Below are 20,685 nucleotides of genomic sequence, written 5' to 3'. Positions count from 1 at the left end.
ATATAATGTTTGTAAAAAAAAAGTTTTTGAAGTGTTTATATGTACATTTTAAGAAATACTTGTTTTGTAAAATATACGGATTTTTTTTCTCCAAATTCAAAAAATCAAATGAAAGAGTTATTCTTTTTACTGTTTTAGTAAGTCTATAAAAAATCAAAAACATTAATATTAAAGATACCTATATTTTGTTTACAGGAATCCAAGTTTTTATAAATACCAAAAGGTGAAAATTTTGTTATCCAAATAAAAAATTTTATATATCATATATTATGAACTTTTCAAAAATAAATTTTATAGAATAATTTTTTTATATCAAACTTTAATTTTGAGAAATATTCGTTTTCGTTAATTTTTTATTTTCGTAAACACCAAAAATATGTTTTTTTTATGTAAAATTTGTTTCATAATAAATTTTGGTTCAAACAAAATTTATATCTTACAATGTTTATTTATAATATTTTGTATCAAAACTTAATAATCATAAACATTTTTTATCAAATAATTTTTGGATCAAATCATTTCCAAACCAAATAAAGTTGTTTGTTTTAGATTTTGGTTATTAACAAATCTTAGTTCAAAATATTTTGGTAATAACATTTTGAATCATAACAAATTAAATATTAAAAACATATTGAATCATAATATTTTTCTGTACAAATTACTAATATATTGTATAAAAAAATCATTTAAATTTTCATTGTATCTGGAGACAACTTCTGTTGTGTGCTTTAAAAAACCGTTCTTTCTAACCAAAATTTGTTGAATGGTGATATTATTAGCATTGGGATCTATGCCCTTGACTTATGTATTTGGAACCAAGGTTGGGATGGGAAGGATAAGTATCAGACGACTTGTTAGGTTTATGATTTTAACTTCAACTTGGTATGGACCAAAAGTAACAAGACAGAAGTGTAGAGTGCTTCAAGACCTTTTCGTGGATATATAGAACGTCGAAAACGGAGGTCTAACGAAGAAGTTATGGTCGTTTGAAGTTTAGCTGGAAATGAGGATTTGAAAGTACGTTGGGCGTATATGGGGAGTATGTTGGGTGTACTTCATTAAAGGAATTGTGAAACCCTTTTGGAGTACGATGGGCGCACCTGAGTTATGTTGGGCGTAATTACACATAATGAAAACCTTAAATTTTAGGGTTTGGACCCCCTATTTAAGCATCATTAACTCTTGGAACCCTTCCTATATTCAGCCTCCATCCCCCTCAACCTGTAATCTCAAAACACTATCCTTACTTTGAGTGGATTTTGAGCCTTTTGAGTGAATTAGAGTGTTCTTGGTGCATATTAAAGAGGAAGGAGCTCATCGGAGAAGAGTTGGTTGGCTTAGAGCTTGTAGATCCAGACATTATTCATTTTGATCTTTCTTCTAGAGGTAAAAAGCTTGAAAATTTATGACTCTTTAGTGTAGAATCTTATGCTTTTTGCTCCCATGAGATGATTCTTGTGAGTAAATGCTACTCAAGAAGCTTTAGGTTGTTTCTTTTGTTGTTTCTGAGGTCCTTAGTCCATAAAGTTTTCATCTTGATGGCTATGGACCAACCATGCTTGAGTTATGGATCATTAAGTGAAGATTTGGACATAGGGCATGGTTTTGTGCTCCATTAAGTTATGCAAAGGAGTAAAGTTGCCAACTTTATGTATTAAGACATTGTTTTGAAGTAGATATGTAGTTTGGACGTGGAGAAGTTAATGGATTAAGCCTTCTATAGAAGAAAATGCTCACTTCTCAGTATGTTGCGCAAACTGGGTCAGCAGCCTGTCATTTGGTCAAACATCGAGTACGCAGGGTGTACGGGTTGGGTACGTCTGGCGCACACTCAACATTGGATTTGGACTTGTTTAGGCCATTTTGGGCTTCTGGTTCTTTTGGATTTGGACCATGGAATTATGGGTCGATTAAGGGAAAGGGTAAAATGGTCTTTTACCCTAGAAGTCGGGATTACAGATTTAGACCCTCGGTTATGGCTTATTACTTGATTAGGATGTTATTTGATTATGTTTAGTGCGGGGAGTTTCCAGTTCGACAACCCAAGTGTTTATTTGTTTAGCAGCGGATCGATGTGAGTTTTCTCACTATACTATGTAGGATGCTTGTTGTCTTTGTGATATTTGCATGTGGTTATGTGGGCTAGGCCCAAAGGCATGTATGATAGGCTAGGCCCGGACTTGTATGGTATGTGGTATTTGGGGGAACTCACTAAGCTTTGTGCTTACAGTTTATGTTTAAAATATTTTCATGTACTTCTTGTTTTGGTGGCCCAGCTTGATCGCACTACATCCCCAAAGTTTTATTTTCCGCATTAGCATATTTTACTCTGATGTTTTGAGAATAATATTGTTATTACTATCTTATGAAACAAATGGTTGATCGGTTTGGTTTAATTAAAAGTGAAATTTTTATCTATAATTTTTGGGACGTTACATTGCACTTTTGGGAGAGCAAAAAAAAGTTGGAATATGAATAACGTGTCGAGAATCTTACCTTATCAAAAATTGATGTTTAATTTTCGGTTACAAATCGTAATTAAGAATGATATTAAATATATTGTCGGTTAAGAGTTGTATTTTAATGCCAATTTAGTTGTTTTGTTGGTTATAGTTTGTAGTATAAATACAACAATTTAACACTCAGACAATGCAACTAAACTCTCTTCTTTCCGTTTCATCTTCTTCGTTTTCTTGTTGTATAGAAAGGATAATCTAGGCTTATTGAAGGTTTTGATGGTCTAGAAGAACCACTTCAAGCTGTTGTATCGGAAACAAATACCCGGTACCGGACAAATTTGTTTTAAGGACAATATGTTAAACACATGCCTCAGCCTTTGTTATTTTCTTGTTTCTTTTCGTACATTTCCGTAATATTATTCTTACAATCTTAAAACAAATTCATTTGTACGAAACGAACTAGAAATCAGAAACAATTTTACTTGCATTGTTTTTTATATTTAACAAATTTCATGAGGAAAGCGGGAAAAAACTATTTTTTTAGTTTTGTTGATCGTTTTTGATAAACACGAATTCAAACAACAAAAGGAAGACAATATTTCCAAAACTTTGAGCAATTCATTAAAATGATTAATAACATCTTTGAGAGTGTTCTTGGCAATATTTTGGAAGCCATTAGCCATCAAAAACACACCCAAAGTGGCTGAAAATTAATCACACAAAATCACAAGAATCGAAAGTATAAAGAAAAATAATCTATGATAGCAATTTGGCAACAATTCACTCCAATTTCAACCGATTCATCAAAAAGTTGGAACAAGAACACAAGAAGAGGAACAATAAAAGATTTTACCACTTGAGTGATCGGCTCTCATAGCGCTAACTGCACTCCAAAACCAAGGAACAGTGGGGAATTTAGGATTGAAACTCACAGTGTCCATCTTGAATGAGGTGACAAAATAAATTAGTCAAAAAAATTTGGTACCGGGTCGGGTTGCCAATAATACAGTCTAAGGCACTTCTAATATCTATCTCGTTGATTTACATAGTATGACTCATATTTAGTCTTTTTCTAGAATTCAGGATAGCAATTTTCATATACTTTGAGAAAGATGTTTGTTTCTCATTTTTTTGTTCATTTTGTTTTTCATGATCATGAAATGGAAAACTTGTTTCACATTTCACATTATATCTTAAAATATAAACCAGTTTAATAAAATTAAAACAAACAACATCATATACAATACAAAATTTTCTAATCAATGAACAATTAAAACAAAAGAAGAGATTCTTTATTATTAATTTTAAACAAGAAACAAATAAAGAAAATTAATATTTTGAAAAGACAATATTATTTAACTGATTTCCAAACTCTGAATTCTGATTTCAGATTGTTTCAAAATATTAAAACTTACCTAAATGAAGGAGTAATCCAAAGGGGAGCAGAGGGCATACAACACCAACAAAACGGACTCAAGGTTGTAGCCACGCAGATGGTTGTCGGAGAAGGCAAACACTAGTGGAGTGGAGATGGACAGAGCCATAGAGAGCGTTAGAGAGTGGACCAATGGTAGAACTGCGATCTTTTGAAGCTTATGATGGTAGGGCTGAAAATCGAAGAAGCAAAGTGCGTCCTGTAATCAACTACCGGAGACAAAGGACCAGAGGCGGCAACGAAATGTGGAAGAGGGCGGCGACGTCTGGCGACAAAAAATCGTTTAATATTTGTTTTTTAGGGTTTTTTTGTTCTTCTTAATTAATATTTTCCATCTCACATGTTTGATTTTTATCTTAAGACATCATCAAGTTCAATTTTAGGGACACATTCAGATCCGCCCAACTACTTTTTACTATTTAATTTTGTTCGATTCCAGTTAATCAGGAAATCATATGTTTTCTGTTCAACATCCGTTGCTATAACAAATGAAAAATATCATTATATTGATGTGGACAGTCTTCCAATTATAATTATTTTTCTGATTTAGAAAAATAGTAACATATATTAAGTGAACAAAAAAAAACACAAATACCATTCTTCCAAATCCATAGTTAAAAAAGCTGCATTACTATTGATAACTTTAAGTTGTGTATATATATAAATAGAACTTTGAGGACGGCAGAATGTCATAACGTTTAAACATCAGGGTAAGTTATAAACTTTTCTGACTTATCAGTATATCATAGTCACCTGTACTGCACACATCTCATTTTCCCAGATCCAATCCGAATCTTAACGCAAACACATTCAGCTTCACTGTGTGTACACCGTCAATGGTGGAGGCTCAGTCATGGACCACTCGCCGGAGCAGCAATCCTAGGTTAGAAACCTCCGTCGACATCCCGACCACGCCCACCGGTGAAGTCCGTTACGGCACCAGCAACAACATTTTCGCGGCCTTATCTATCACATCAGTCGTTTCTCCGACAATCTTAACGGCTCTGATCATCGCGTCATGGTACTTATCCAACATCGGCGTCCTCCTCCTCAACAAATACCTTCTCAGCTTCTATGGTTTCAGATACCCGATCTTCCTCACAATGCTTCACATGATCTCCTGTACTTTCTACAGCTTGATCGCAATCCGGTGGTTCCAGATCGTTCCGTTTCAACAGATTTCATCTCGAAAGCAGTTTTTTAAAATATTCGCATTATCCGCAATTTTCTGCTTCTCAGTCGTTTGTGGAAATACCTCACTCAGATACCTGCCTGTTTCATTCAACCAAGCTATTGGAGCAACGACGCCATTTTTCACAGCGATCTTCGCTTTCCTGATCACTTGTAAGAAGGAGTCTGCTGAGGTATACTTCGCTTTAATGCCAGTTGTATTCGGAATCGTTTTGGCGAGTAACAGCGAACCATTGTTTCATTTGTTTGGATTTTTGATGTGCGTGGGATCCACCGCTGGCAGAGCGTTGAAGTCGGTGGTTCAAGGATTGTTGTTGACGTCGGATTCGGAGAAACTCCATTCAATGAATCTCTTATTGTATATGGCGCCAATGGCGGCCGCGATTTTGTTACCTTTTACTTTGTATATAGAAGGGAATGTGTTGGGCAAGACATTAGAGAAAGCGAAAAGTGATTCGTTTATGGTGTTTTTGTTGATCGGTAATGCTACAGTGGCGTATTTGGTGAACTTGACGAACTTTTTGGTGACGAAGCATACGAGTGCATTGACATTGCAGGTGTTAGGAAACGCCAAGGCTGCTGTTGCAGCGGTGGTTTCTGTAATGATTTTCAAAAATCCGGTGACGGCGATGGGGATTTCCGGTTTCGGGGTGACGATAATGGGAGTAGTGCTTTACAGCGAGGCAAGAAAAAGATCTAAAGTCACAGTTCACTGACAGCCAAAAAGAAAATTCACTGGTGCACGTTCTTTTCCTCTTGCTGTCATTTGATCATTGATGCCTATTTAATTTCATTTCTTTCTCAACTTAATTGAAAGCAAAGAACATCACACGATTAGATTGTATAGTATTTCATATTACTGTATACCATTCATTTACAGAACATTCCCCTGTTTCTGTCTGTACCTTTTTACACGTTATCAGCAACATGAAGTTAGAATACAAATTTCCTGAATTGAAAGATTCTTGAAATGATATTATTTACCGTTTTACAGTCATATCTGTAGAACATTGGCTACCTACTCGATTTAGTTGATCATGGATATGTGATTATGCTATAGATTGAAGATTAGCAACCTCTGAATGTTTGGTGTATTGACTATATTGAGTGTGTTCCAATTCATCTTTACCTTTAATATGAGAATAGAATAATAGTATCCCTCTGTATGTTTGGAGATATGTGTATTGTGGTCCGATTTAAGTTACTTTTACTGACTATCTGCTTTAATTCTTGTTGCTGCAAATTTAGAAAAGAAATTTCCTGAATTTTTGAAGGCCTTTCATAGTGGGAAATTTCTTTAGGAATCTTATCCAATGCTTTAATAGGAAGCTTAATTTGAAGAATATTTATTTCTGAAATCATTAGGATACATTGTTAAGCAAATCCATCTCTTCAATTGGATTAGTTTCTTGCTTAATGTTTTCAGAATGCTAAACAATGGTAGATCTTTTTTTTTCTCCTTGGGAGTTGGGGGCAATTTAGTCAAGTTATTTTAAATCCATACAATACAAAGAGTAGAAAGAAGCTAATATAGGAACGACATCAAATATGAGCATATAGTCCCAAGTGAGAGAGGAGTGCATAATTTCCCATTTTAGCCTCAAAGACGAAATATATTTTTTTTATGTTTGATAGGAGTTTAGGTGTACCTAATGTTTATACCCTTAGGTGTACCTTACTTCAAGTTATCTTTTTTCCTTTTCTTATGCAACACCATTAGTATTTAGTGCTACAATATTAATATTATATGCAGGTGGGTTGTTTGTTTCTATTAGAGTGTGCTTTTTGGTTTTTATTTGGTGGACCCCATCCCCATGAAATGTATTTGTGTGATGTAAAATGAGCACAAATGTGTGACTTAACTTTGCTAGAAACAAGGATGCGTGTCCATTCACAAGAATGTCACTACTAAAAATGGTTTTTAACTTTTCAGAAGAAATATATCATTATTGGTACTTAGAATTAGAATTCTGTGTTCTTTTATCAACTTTAATGTATTAAATTCACCAAAAATGTAAATTAACTTTATTAATAAGTTGATGATGTAAAAAAACATGGAATTAGAGCATTTCAAAAAGCCATATATCCATTTTGCCGAATGTTCTTTTTTTGTGATGTAAGTGATAAGTGTTTTTCAACTAAACGTGCATTTTAAACTAGCGAACATGTTAATATTCTACAACTGGATGGGGACTGGCCGACTGGGACCCCAATATGTTTATTAATTTAAAATTAACTTGAGACGACGTGAAGTATAATATTTCGTTAAATGAAATGCATATTTAGTGAAATTTTCTTGTTTTGCAAATTATCATGCTAATTACGAGCATTTAAAGATTTTTTATTTGAAACGATGACTCATACAACAAAATGAAAAGGCTAAGTAATTTTTTAAGATCTTTTTTTTTTTTTTTTTTTTTTTTAAATTAGACGGTTATTTTGTAACATTTGCGAAAATATGGTTGTTACATATAGAGACCCTCCCATTTTAGGATTTTTGTGATTAATGTTGGCGATTTTACAAATACTCTATAAAATTCAGATATTTTATAAATAAACAGATGTTATATAAACTCATATATTTTACAAATATTTAATGGTCTTTGACCTAAAAAAAAAAAAGAAAAAAAAACTTACCATGAACCTTCAAAATTAAAAAGGAAAAACTCATCAAAAATGTGTCTTCTTAATGGATGAACCCACATAAAAGGGATTTTTTGGTCCCAGGATAAAGAATCAAAACATAAAGGCCATAAAATAGATTATTGAGATTAATGTAAGATTAGTAGCTTTAATCATCTTATCATCTAATTTTTAAACCGATGGTTGTCATGGTCATCAGTTTGAAAAACATCCAAGGGTTAATGACATAGAAAGGTAACGTAGTTTAGGGTCTGTACACATTAAGGTAACAATGTTTTTTTTGTATATATTTGCCAATTGAACTTGTTTTACATATTAAGGTAATATGACCGATGATCGTAGGTTTTTGCTGATTTCGCATATTATGTGGCATTATGTTGTATTATGTGCCATTAAATAAAATTACTTGGTATTTTTGACACATTATATGACTCGTAATTGGAATTAGGGCTCATAAACAAAAAAACCCACCGCTTTCATTCCTTCGTTCCATCGTTTCCCTTTCTCTTCGTTCTCAATGTCGAACCTTTGCAATTGAAATCAATTTCTGTTTCTTCGACTGTAATGATGAAGGGATCATCCCTCATCGTGGATGTTCACTATAATGGTGTATTTTCCCCAACCCCCTTGTATATTTCGACCTAGACATCACATCTGTGCGAGATGTCGACTTCAACGCTATGGTATTTTCAGATTTCATTACATTCCTTGAAAAGCTCACAAAGAAGATCCCTGCAACGATGTTTACTACCGTCTTCCACATGAAAGGTTGAGTGAAGGTTTAGGAGTAATTCAGAATGAAGGAGATTACAGAGAGTTCCTTGAGGTTGGTAATGGAAGCCAAGAAAAAAGAATTAATGTGTACATTGATCAGTACAATGAACCCATTTTCGATTGGATAGAGGATGAGAATCCTGATGAATATGATTCGGTTGTAGACGATGAAGACGAAGTTGATGATTCTACATTTTTGGACGCAATTTTACCTGACCATGAAGATGATGTATTGGTGTCAGGTAAGAAACCACTTGATGATTCATTTCTTAATGCCCTTTGTCGTAACAAGAAATTAGAAGATGGTTCTGACACAGATGTAATAGACAAAGAAGTTGATGTGAAACCAATGTATCCCGTCCATGATCCAAACCAAAATTGGAAGAAGATGGTTCCTGTACTAGGTATGAAGTTTTTTGACCCTGATGAGCTTAAATGTTTACTGAGTAATTATGTTGTTAGACATGTATATAGTTTATGGTATGAAAAAAAGTGATAAGAACATGTTGTTAGCTAAATGTAGCAAAGGTACAACACATAAATGCCCATTTAGACTCTGGGCCACTTGGATGAATGACGAACATTCTTTTCAAATTAAGTCACTGAAAGATGATCACAATTGCTCCAGGTCATTCAAACTTGGAGCAATTGTGAGTTATAGGTGGATTGGGAAGCATTTTGTTAATGAAATATTAGAAAGACCAAAAATGAGCTTAAGGAAAATGAAAGCTAAAATTTCCAAAAAATTTAATATTAATGTTAGTTTGGGGCAGTGTAGAAATGCAAGAAGGTTTGCATTGAGTAAGATTGAAGGTACTTTGGTTGAGCATTATGGAAGGTTGTGGGATTATGGTGAGGAGATTATGAGGTCTAATCCAGGATCTACGGTAAGAATGGATGTGGACATCATCCTTTTCAAGCTCCTATTCAAGATCCTGTTAAAGCTCTTGTTCAAGCTCTTAGAGCTTCAAGAATTGGAAAGATGCATGTGAGAAAGAGGAAAGTTTCAGAACGTATAACCAAGATTGGTCTAAGTAAGAAAGTTGTCCCCAAATGAGAGATTGGTTGCAGTCAAAACAAGCCAGTAACTTTAGAATGATGTGCTTGTTTACTACTAGTATCTTTTGTCATCCAACACAAACGTTTAGTCTTTTGCATGGAATTGGTAACAAACCTTAAGTCTTTTGTAATGTAACTATGCTACCTTACTACGGAATGATGTAATGCTACTATGATACTAGTTAAGGGGTATTTTGGTCATAACCTGCTTCAAGGTTATGTTGATTAATGTGTTAAGGGTATTTTGTAGTACAACTATTTCTATTAATGTGCATCCTACTTTGAAGTCTGTTTCTATGAAATTTGTTTTACCAAAACTACAACTCCCTTATATTTTAATCATGTTGATTGAAATTATAAACTTGAAAATCTTTTGTCGAGAAGACTTGCACACTACTTGTTTTTGGATTTTTGTATTTAAATGAATAACAAGAAAAACAATCTAAAAGACATAATAAAATAGACTAAAAACCGAATAAAATCAACTAGAAAGAGATTAAATAAAATAAAATTAAACAAAGCTTTATACAACATGAAAAATCAAATGATTTTTTTATTTAACTAGAAAGGAAAACTAACAAAAAAATTATTTAAAAGAAGACTAAGTAAAACACTGAAAAATGATTTTTTATTTTGCTTTTGTTTATTTTTTGTAACAACAAAACTTTAAGAAAAATAATTTACAAAATGTAGTTTGGCTTTCCTTTATTAAGCATCATGCTCTGACCAAACTACCTTTGTTAGAAACTTTCAAATTTCTCAGCCACATAATTAGTTTTGCTAATTTTAGGATAGCCTTGTTCTCTTGTTCTTGCTAATAATCACATCAACAATAAGAACTGAAGAGATGTTGACTGATCCCTTGCAAATAGTGGGTCCCTTTATTTATTTATTATACTTTTTTTGCAGCCAACCATGACTTTCCCTTGACTTCTAAATCTTGCTTAAACCTATGTATCCAACATACCCATGATTTGTGACTCCTTTCTTCTTTTTCTCACAGGATAACACCGAAACTGCTTCTAACTATTCATGATGTAATTCTGTTGGACCTAAGTGTTTGAACAAAATGTCAAACTTCTTTTCGTACTTTTATCTTCGGGGTGGGTTCTCCCCCACTCGGGTTTGACTTATTATTTGATGCTACATGAAGACCAAACTGGTTTTTGCTTCCTTTTACTTTGAAGAAACTCTTAGTTGTCATATCCAGTGACCTTCGATATTCCTATCGTACTACTACTACTTGTATTCTCCATAAGTGACTTTCTTAAAGTAGGATAAGCACATGCCGTTTGAAAATACACTAACACATACATTATTGTAATACTAGTAAACATTTCATCTTTTATTATAATTTTTTTGTACATTTATTAAACCTAACATATGGCTCTAATGGAAAACTAAAACTATTTTACTCGATGTGAGCCTTCCATCGGTCAATAAAACAACTGTAGTGACAAAGAACATGGTTTGGCATGCGGAATTAAAGCTTGCACAATTGAACATGGTGATTTGGGTGCTAAAAGATATATTCGATCATAGTAAATGAGTACAAAAAGGGATCTAGTCTAGAACTTCATAAATATCTCACTCACTAATCACTATGACTACATCTCTCAAGCACACCTCTACAAGTGGACAAACCCACCTTATATAGAGGTGTTTACATGTCTCTCTCTCTCACTCTCAATAACAAATGGGTCTAAAGGCTAAAACACCACATGCAAGTGGGTTTTACAAAAGTCAAACATTTACAAAGTCATGAATGAAGAACTTTGCACCCCAACAGTCTCCCCCTCAAAGTTAGGAATGAATGACCCACTTCAAATCTTCCAAAATCAAGCCCTACGCGGTTCGAGCCTCAAAGGTGACACATGTCGAAACGAACTTCAATCTTCAATTCTTCCATGACTCTTCAATTTGGGCTCTAGGATGTGAGACCATACAAACCAAGCAACAACGAATGATCAAGAGTATTCCAAACTCCAAATAATCACCCAAAAGTTGCGCATAAAAAACACCCTAAAAATCTTCAATAAAACCAAACCCATTTCGAATACATCACTTCCGAACATCCAATTGCATCATCTCATAGGCTTCAAAACTTCAAGATCACTTCGGTCTTCAAATCCGCATAATATGAAAAATTCAAGTTCGAATTTCCATATTAAACTTCTCCCCCTTTTTATAATCAAAATTTGATTATAAAACTCTAAGGAAAAAGAACGTGCTCTATTCGGAATTTTTCGTGTCAAAACTCCCCCTTAACATGTGGCATAAACTTTGTGCTTCAATCCGGAAAACCCAAAAAATATTGAATTTTTAGCTTCGTTCACGGATCGCCTTTGACAAAATTTCTTAAAAATGGGTAGAAATTGTCAATTTCAAAATTCTGCAGTGACCCGTTGCGCCCAAAACAACAAAATATGCAAAACTATCCCCCTTTTCCAAATCTGGGTAGAAAGCATCAATTTGCACAAACTGCAGAGGCCTAAAAATGCATTTTCTTCAATTTTCAGCAAAAACAATCCTTTTTCGAATTTGGGTATGAACCGCCAAACATTCGAAGTCTCAGGGACTATTTTCGAAAATTCTGCCATTTTGCACAAACATACGAAGACTTGTACCAAATATGCGAAGCCTCAAACAATTTTCGAAGTTGGGTGAAAAGTGTTAAACATACGAAACTTGCTTTAATTTTCGAAGTGTCAAAAATTCGAACCGCCAAACATTCGAAGCCTCAGGGACTATTTTCGAAAATTCTGCCATTTTGCACAAACATACGAAGACTTGTACCAAATATGCGAAGCCTCAAACAATTTTCGAAGTTGGGTGAAAAGTGTTAAACATACGAAACTTGCTTTAATTTTCGAAGTGTCAAAAATTCGAAGGTTCAAGGGCTATTTTCGAAACTTTTTCCTTTTCCATGTCAAAACACACGAAGACTTTGGCAAATTGCAAAACGTACGAAGACTTTTCTTTCTCTCTCCTCTTCGTATCAATCTCCATCTTCCCCAATTAACCAAAAATACGAAGCATACGAAGACTCTATTATGAACAATAATAAACAGTACCCCTTCGTACGTTAACCCAGTTCTTCATTCTTCGTACGTTCGTTCAACAACAGCTCAACATCAAGACTTCATATATCACTGCTCAATAGCCAATTACTACTCCCATTTGCTTTGTAACCCAAATCTTCGTTTTTCAAAGCAAACCCAGTTCCAAAACGTTCTACAGTATCAAACCCATTTGACCATTGATCTTCGAATCTCAATCTAAACCGATTATGAACCCTTCGTTTTTCATGAAATTGAACACCAATTCACCAAACCAACATCGATTTTCGTTATTTCCTCAAACCCAATATTCGACAATTCAAATCACGCTTCGTTTTTCAGCCAAATACACCAAATTCGCAAAGATTTCCAAACCTTCGAACATCAACCCATCTGTTAGACAACATTCAAACATTAACCTAATCTTTCAAAATCTAACTACACAATCGATTGTTATCCCTTCGAATCTATCAACCCAAACTTCGAAACCAAAAACCAATTCCACATCAAAATCGATTTTCACTTTCACAGTCGTTCTTTCTTTCAAGTCTCGTTCGTCATCAAGATCATAAATCCAATAATTTTCGAAATTGAACTACAAATCATCCTTAGTTTCGACATCCATAGCCCCAAAACAACTTGTATCAAACGATTTTGACATTTAATTCATCGAATTAACTCCAAAAAATCACAGTTGACTTTTATAATGATTGACTTTTCGCATTCAAACACCAAATCGATGAATCAAATACCAAATTTTGGATCTAAAACTTGATAAATCATCTGTTCTTCACAAAAATTTCAATTGATAGCAAGTTCTTGACCAATTTTTATCCAAATCAAAATACCAATTTCCGATTTCTTCACTTTTGCTTGAACAAAATCGATTTCATCATACACGAATCATATGAAATCGAAACTCATTTTCAATATACATACAACATCGTTCGAGAGAAAAAAATGAGAAACAAAGATGAAGCACTCAAGAACAGATGCATATGAAGTCGATGGTACAACTAGATAAAACGTATGATAATGAACCATAAACAACAGCAGATTTATATCTATATGATTCAATGAATTCTTGTGGGCTTAGCTTTTTAAGACATTGGATCGAAAGAATATTTGGGCTGATCAATAAATTGTGAATAGTAAAAGATTTGATAATGGATCAAAAACAAATTATGGGCTCAATAACTATGAACAGTGACATCAGATTCTAAACACACGACTTTAAGATATTAAACACCCATGAACAGTAATGAATGTAATATGATTTTGGACTAAATTTTGAATCAAATGAACAATTCCAAATTGAGAATTAAATCAAACAAATGAATATGAGAGTGGATCGGGATTTGATCAACAAAAAAAATTATTGGATCAAAACAAATGAGTTTTTCAAAGAAAATTTGATCTAATGAGTCAAATGATCAAAAATAAAAAACGCAACGCTCGATTCAAATATTACGAGAGATCATAGAGAGAGACTCACCAAAATTGATCAAATTGCGACAAAATTGTCAAACCGAGAATCGTTCTTCAAATATCACCTTGATCTTGAAGACCTGCTCTGATACCAATTGAAGAGATTTGGAATCGAGTTTGAATGTAATTCAAGTATGAATTGAGTAAATGATTTAAAACGATGAACAGTGGAGTAAATAGAATATTTGATCAGCTCGTATTATGCTTTTCAGTTTACAAAATACAATGACTAAACTGTAAATCTGTGTAAAAGCTCTCCTAGATCACTAGTACAGACCCCTATATATAGGAGAACAAAAGCATAACAGTACTAAGGACTAAGAGTTAAGACTTGACTTTATAATGCCTTAGTAAAATAACAATACATCCGAAGACCTACATATACGAAGACAACAGATACTTCGTAACAATCAAACTGACCCTTCGACTATTACAACATTTTAGCCCTAACAATCTCCCCCTTTTAACAATCTTCGACTTAGTAAAAATTTGTGAAGGATGAGAAGAAGAAGAAATCTCCAATGACTAAAACTGCTACAATCGAAGATGTTTCTCTAATTTTAACAATAGTTGCTGATACACCCATTATTGAAGCGTCTCCTTCGAAAGAAACTATTCCATCGAAGACGGAGGTTTTTCGCCGAATCAAAATCAAGCGAAAGTCTTCGTCTCAGCTTGTTAAGAAAACTCAAGTTACACATCAGGGTGTAACTGTTAGGGAAATTCCAGCTTCGGTATCTCCATCATCCAAAAAGAGAAGGGCTGAAGATCTTGCAAAGTTTCTGAAGAAGAATCAAAAAACAGAAGAAGTAGAGCAAGTTCCTGAAACACTGGAGATTCGAATTCACGAAGAAGCGAAGACCAGTGAACTTGTTGGTCTTTCGAAGCCTACTGAACAAAGTCTTGTTGTTTCATTACCTCAGGTTACATCGACTACTGATTCTCCTACTTTTCAATCTATCATGGATCAACCATTCACTACCATATTTTCAACTCAATCAACTGATCCACCGAACCCATATTCACCAATTGATGAAACTATGGCTGCTGATGCTGAAACTGATACTGAAGGCTTTGGAGGCACATTCGAAGCTCTTCATTTTGACCATGCCGAAGAAGATTTTCCAGACCACATGCTGATGACAATGAAGCAATTCAAGATTTTGAATTCAAAATTGAATTCAATCTTGCAATCACAAGCAGATGTGGGTAGTGGTGGGGTTACAAGTTTGGAAGTAGATTCCTTAATCAAGATGATGGAAGGGCGTGTGATTTCGAAGGCATCTGGGCTGATTCGAGATTCAGAGAGTCGTGGTCTCGAAAAAGTTGACCAGCATGATATTTCGAATGAGAATCGTATTAATTCTCAGAGATCTGATTTTGTAAGAGAGTTGGAAGATCTAAAAATGGTTACGAAGGAGCGTCATGTGCTCTTCGTACAGGAAGTCAAGAAGGTACGAGAGGATGTTAATTTACACATCAGAGAACTTCACGAAGACATGCAGAAGGAAGTTCAGATTGTTCAACAGGATTACGCTTCAGCAAATCAGAAAATTGATATTATTTGTGATGCTGTTGTCAAATGTGTCAAACTGTTTGAGCAGATAAATCCACAACTGACAACTCTTTCTGCCAAAGAAGACCAAAATTTTGGAGAATTGGTCAAGTTGTTGAAAGAATTACAAGACTTATCTTCGAAGTATGTATCTCCGATTATTTCTCAAGAATTTATTTCTCAAAAATTTTCTCACTTCGAAGCCATCTAACACAAGAATTTGGCTCCACTACTTCGCATTTCAAGCCTTTTACCAAATGTATCAGATGCCCCACCTGCTTTCACAGGGGTGCAAGGGGGAGAAAAGATTGATCAAACAAAGACTGGGGAACAAATGAAGACAACAGAAGATGCGAAGGTAGTCGGAAAAGTATATCCTACGAAGGTGGTGGCAAAGCCAACTGTTGTTTCAGCTGGTCCAGTCACTTCGACTGTGATTACAACAGTTCCAATTTCAAAACCTATCTCAAAAGGTGTTGTAATTCAGAAGCAAATTGATGTCTCTTCTTCGGAAAAAATGGCTTTGTCAAATATCAAAGATAAGGGAAAAGGAATTATAATTGAGAAGTCAAATAAAGAGAAGAAAGCTGAGGTGGCAGCTGAGGTTGAAAGAATGAGACATGTTCAGAGTATAATGAGACAAAGAGCTTTGGATAATTCGAAAGTTGACAAGGGTGATCCTTCGAAAGTTTATAACTATGAAACCATAGAATCCAGGGTGATGTTTGATCACATGTATTCTTTTGAGAAGGTTCCGAAAAAGAACTATGGGGTTACGAACACAGATTTTGGTCAACTTGATTTTCCGGTCAATGAAATGATGTTTGTTATGCCACAATTCAAAGCTGAAATAAAATCATTGGAAACCGAAGAGGGAAAGAAGATGAAAATAAGATTTCATGCAGATTTGGCTAAGGCTCAGGAAGAAGTGTGGTTTTCGGAGAAGATTAAAAAGGTGATATCCATCAAAAGGGATGTCATATTCGAAGGGAAGTTTGAAAATCTCAAGTACACTGTGGCAAGAGCAAGTGGAAAGCTACAAGAATTTACAGTGGCAGACTTTCCTTTGATGAATACGTATGATCTCATCAATATCGCCTTGATGCTCAAAGACAAATCATTTTCTTTTCTTCAAGACACTGAGCCAGATGTTTTTAATCTTGGGTGCAAGCACATCAAAATATTTTTGGAGAATTACTTCGAGTGTTTGGCTCAAACAGAAGTCGAACTTGCTACTGTCAAAGGCTTCGACATAACTACACCAATGGCACCAACGAAGAAGCAGAATGAGTTGAACAAGTACGAAGATGGTGAAATTTGTTTAAAGCCATTGGGTATTGTTTTTGCAGGAAAAGATAAAGCTAGAAGAGCTAAACGATTTTTATTTCAAACTTGTGAAGTGGAGAGATACACCAACTCGCAATATACGAACTTAATTGTTCGTATGAACCACTGCAAGAAAAACTCTGAAGGAGACAAGAAAGAGATAAAGAAAGTTATCTCTTGGTATATGGAAATCCGAAGAGTGCTGATGTATGCCGTTCAATCACTGACGTCTTGAAGACTTTGACCTTAATTCCAAAAGGGGAGATTGTTAGGGCTAAAATGTTGTAATAGTCGAAGGGTCAGTTTGATTGTTACGAAGTATCTGTTGTCTTCGTATATGTAGGCCTTCGGATGTATTGTTATTTTACTAAGGCATTGTAAAGTCAAGTCTTAACTCTTAGTCCTTAGTACCGTTATGCTTTTGTTCTCCTATATATAAGGGTCTGTACTAGTGATCTAGGAGAGCTTTTACACAGATTTACAGTTTAGTCATTGTATTCTGTAAACTGAAAAGCATAATACGAGCTGATCAAATATTCTATTTACTCCACTGTTCATCGTTTTAAATCATTTACTCAATTCATACTTGAATTACATTCAAACACGATTCCAAATCTCTTCAACAACCAACCATGTTTTCTGGTGCTTCCCTCGCTTCTTCTGCCATGAGTTGAAAAGCTCGCCCTTTGGCCCTTGGGCTTCAACCCCGCCTTGTCGTATGTTGCTTATCCTCAATGTTGCAGGTGATGGAGCTTGTATTGCGCCTATTGGGTTCACAAGAGGGCAATTGGCCTTGATATGACTCATCTGGTTGCAGTGGAAATAGATACGCACTCCTGTGCTCCATGCTTACAATATCTGTTGTAATGTCCCTCTTTGCCCAGTTGAATCATACCAACGCATGACAAGCTCCCTTATGAGGCTTCCCACACTTGTTTCATTGAGTACCTCTCTGTCCTACAACCTTAAATCAGTGTGCTTGAATTTCTTGGTTGCTGGCTAAGATGGAGCTGGCGTCTGCCTCTTTTCCTTTTGTTAAGTTTTCAACTCAATTTCTCTTCTCCTGGCATACTCTTGCATTTCTACCAAGTTCTTGTACCAATTGCTTGATACAAATTCCCAAATGTCATTCTTGAGCATACTCAGGTACCTTGACATGTGTACCAGTTCTGAAGATGCGTACTCTAGGCAAAACAGGGCCCTCTCGGTGAGCTTCTTGGTGATCTCTATCATCGACTCTGTGGTTTGCTTGAGTGGCAAGTATTCCTGAGCTAGTCGCTCCTTCTCTACCAGTAGAACATACTCTTCCCTAAACTTCTCCTCAAACTGTTCCCATGTTACTACGCTATTCTCTGTGGGTGAATAGTCCTTTGTGATAAAATTCCACCAATCTTCCGCCTCATGGCAGAGAAGATTCTGCGCATACCTAAACTTTAGGTTGGCTGGACAGGGACAGGTGTAAAATCATCCTTCCACATTGGAGATCCATATCATTGCATTGGTTGGATCCCAGACACCTTCAAAATTTGGCGGCTTGGTGTTGTTGAACTCCTTATATGGCATCCCCCTCTCTCTAGGTGAAGCTGCAGCAGCAACGACGATAGTTGCTGCGGCGGCAACGGTACTAGCAATAACAACGTACCGTTCATCAAAAGAGCGATGAGTTCGGTTTTGATAGTTCTGATTTATTTTGGAATTATCTCTCTTACTGTTGCTGATACCACCACTCGATCCAATCGCATATCTCACTCTCGCTTGCTCTTGACCCTTCAGATCCCAAACCCGATCCGCTTGCCCTGGTGATTATTACCATGTTGAAAGCGTAATGGGAATGAGTTAATACTAACTTTAAAGGGGTATTCGAATTATCTCCAGTTCCTTAGAAACTTTGTGTCTTTCCTTAATTCCTGTATGGATCCTTTGTTTCTAGTAGTACGGGCCCATACTACCTTCTACACCTATCCATACTAGATAGAAGAATTGCTCCAATGTTTCTAAGTCACTACACTCTACAATCTATAGGCCTTTTCACACACCTAGTGTTACAAGGGCTTAATTACTCACATTTCTAGATTTCATCATTTCTACCGTCAATTTATTCCATAATTATGTCCCTTCAAACAAATACTAATTTTCCTAGACTCTTCTTCTAAGATTCCTTTTACTTTACCCTACTTATTTGTTGCGGAAGAACTTCTACCAATACTAACTAATTATCTGATGAATACAATTACATGCCTCTAAAATCAAAGAGTCTGTTGACGGAATGACCCGACACTACAACGGTTGGACTCAGACAAGAGCTACACAATAACGCCAAATCAGACAGTCTAAAACTATTTAACTCTTGGAGCATGCAACCTAACGTATTTTTCAAATAAGTAAGTAATATTAGTATAGGTTCTAAGAAACAAACAATAAGAAAATCCCTAGGCTATAAGGCATCTTAACTGTTGGGGCATGTGAATGCTCCACAAATAATGAGTGATAGTTAGGTTATATTTTCCCTTTATTGTATTGATGGTGTAAATACTCTCCCTCTTATATAAAGGGAGAGTTGGTCATTTATTTCCTTAGTAAGCTAGCTTATCTTTTCCTTAGTAAGAGTTACACTTCTAAAATGTAATTCTAGAGAGAGAAAGTGGTGGGTTATCCCCACCTAGGGAGAGTTTCTTTCCCAGCATGTTCTTCATGCAATATTATGATTATTCTCTCTTGTTCTTACTTCTTTTCTATGAACTCATATTATGTTCTTCGTGTTCATACTTCCAAAAACACGACTAGTCTCGAGATATCTTTCTTCAGCATTCACCATTCGTTATAAAAATGGGTCTCTACAATTGGTATCAGAGCCGTACCTTGAAGATCTCATGATTAGTTCAAGGGAACGACTCCCGTTCGGTGATTATCTTGTGATTTTTCCGTGTTTCTGCAAGAAAATTTTTCGGATTGCAAACCAGAATTTTTTTTATGAAGTTCTTTCTTATTTCTATCTTTTCGGTGATTCTACCTTAGCAAAAATAAAAGTTGTTGCTGCTGATCGTTCTATTATTGCTGGAAAAAATGATGTTCTTCATGTTCTTATTATTTTTCTGTTGAAGAAATAAAGCAAATGGGAAGAGAAATTATTTTTGTGGTCTCCAATTTGTTGAAGAATTTGCTCTAGGCATTTTATTTATGCCTTGTAAATGAGAAGACACAATTATGGGCTTATTTTCATTGAAGTGGTGCTCTTTTTTTTAACCAGCAACTTGAAATCTTCTTGAGGTATGAAGACTTTTACTCCTCATTTACTCTTGCTGTAGATATTTAATTGAAGAAAATTGGACGTAAGTTGTTGTTTGCATAAAGCACTTTGTCCTTTTTACTCTTTTGGGTAAAGAGTAATTCACTTATATTTGCCTTCCCAAGCTAAAAACCATGTGACTATGACAAATCCCATCACCTTTTGTCCCCTAAAAACCCCCCTGTACACTCTTCTTTTTGCCTTCCCAAGACCCACTTGTTGACTTAAATGATTTATAAAAGATTCGCTTATTAAAATATGAATAAATGGCCTTTGAGGTACCATTTTTCATGAAAAAATAGCATTTTTCGTAACCTGTTCAGCCCCTTCCGGACCCCCGAACCGCATCCAAAAACTGCCTACCGGAGTCCCCTTAGAAGCCTCCCCGCAGCCCCTTCTTAGCCTTGATT

General features: G+C 35.2%; 1 pseudogene; it reads left to right on the top strand.

Moving 5' to 3' along the window:
- Positions 1–4,609: 4,609 nt before the first annotated feature.
- LOC145091384 (putative sugar phosphate/phosphate translocator At1g12500 pseudogene) lies at positions 4,610–6,102 on the top strand (annotated as a pseudogene).
- Positions 6,103–20,685: the final 14,583 nt, after the last annotated feature.

This window comes from Lactuca serriola, chromosome 3, assembly GCF_051521515.1.
Source record: "Lactuca serriola cultivar US96UC23 chromosome 3, Lser_US96UC23_V15, whole genome shotgun sequence".
Classification (NCBI taxonomy): Eukaryota; Viridiplantae; Streptophyta; class Magnoliopsida; order Asterales; family Asteraceae; genus Lactuca; species Lactuca serriola.
Note: the sequence above shows the minus strand (reverse complement) of the source record. Positions and strands in the feature narration are given on the sequence as shown.